Below are 1,677 nucleotides of genomic sequence, written 5' to 3'. Positions count from 1 at the left end.
GATCATAATTGAGCCGAAGCTATTCATACATTCTTATTAAAAGCACAACAACACTCATAACATTGACCGAAACTTAATTAGCATTTCCGGAAAGAAATTTTCTTTTTCTGTATTAAGATATTAATAGAAGATGAAAAATTATTATTTTTAGCTTGCGGCATATTTTGTTATAATGTTTAACTCATTAAAATATGGGCAAATTGCAACGTTTTGAATTTTGAAAAGATAAAATAGGAATGCCATTTTTTTGTCCTTAAATTCTTAAAGATTCAACCTTATAAATTTGCTATTGGGCTATAATGTCTATTGCTTTAATAAATATACCGGCCCTCTAAAATCTCAAAAGGAAACCTAAAATAGTGAAACTCAATCGTATAACGTTTTGATTGTTTACAATGATATCAAACTATGTAATATCATATCAACATAGACAAATATATATTTTTCAATCATAGAGTATATTGTGAATCTTCTCAATATTAAGAAATTGTGAATTTGTGACCTATTAAATCCATTTCATTATCACCATATCCTAATAAAAAATTTCCATAGATAAAATAGTAATGAGTGAGAAACGGTGAGAATTTAATTAGTGCTCCCTCTGTCACTAATTACTTATCTACTTTTGAATTGATACACCTATTAAGAAAGCAATTATTGACATAGTGAGTTTACCATTTTACCCCTATTAATTATGAAGTGGATGGATTAAAAATTTAAGATTTTCAAGAAATTGTACCTTTTTCAAAGTAATTAATTGAGGATAAAATAGGTAAAATTATTTTGTTCTTTCTTGATTTGTCAAAGTGGACAAGTAATTAAGGACAACTATAAATGGAAAAGTGGATAAGTAATTAAAAACAGGGGAATATATTTTAGTGGGGAATAGTAATAGGTGATGAAAAACTGGGAATAAATGAAAGGTTTCCTAAAACTGATGATACATATAAATAATCATAAAGACAATAATAATGAGATTGTAATTAAATGAAAAATTATGCATGAGTTTCCGCAATTGTTATGCATAACTTTCTGTGATCTTTTCATTAATTACCCACGTATTATTTTTATTAGTTATTGCATTTTATTTAAGCATATTCAACATAATGTAGAGAGTTGATTGAGTATTTTTTTTTACATAGAATATAAATGAGAAAAATAGAAAGAAAAAAAAAGATAAATGCTAATGGAGGTCATAGTGAGGTGCCACATCACCTTATTTATGTTTCTCCTTTATATATTATATATAAATATAGATACATATTAAGATAAAATAAATTAATTTTTTTCTCATTTTATCCCTACAATTAATACTCTTAAGAAAATATTATATATAAAAGGGAAAAGGGCCTGATATACCCCTCAACTTTGTCATTTGGAGCTGATATGCCCTTCGTTATGAAAGTGGCTCATATATACCCTTACCGTTATACATACGGCTCACATATACCCCTACCGTTACAAATGAGCTCACATATACCCTTCACTTAACGGAAGTGAAAAAATTAGTTTTAAATTTATATTTTTTACTTTTAATATTCTTAAAAATTATTTAGGGGTATATATGATTCTTCTAGCAAAGTTCAAAGTATATTTTAATCTTTTTCATACATAAATTATTTTTTGACTTCTTTGATTATAATTATTTGAGTTTCTTATTCTTATTTTATTTTTTTC

Source organism: Solanum tuberosum, unplaced genomic scaffold (assembly GCF_000226075.1).
Source record: "Solanum tuberosum cultivar DM 1-3 516 R44 unplaced genomic scaffold, SolTub_3.0 scf00346, whole genome shotgun sequence".
Classification (NCBI taxonomy): Eukaryota; Viridiplantae; Streptophyta; class Magnoliopsida; order Solanales; family Solanaceae; genus Solanum; species Solanum tuberosum.
This window is presented reverse-complemented; position numbering follows the sequence as displayed.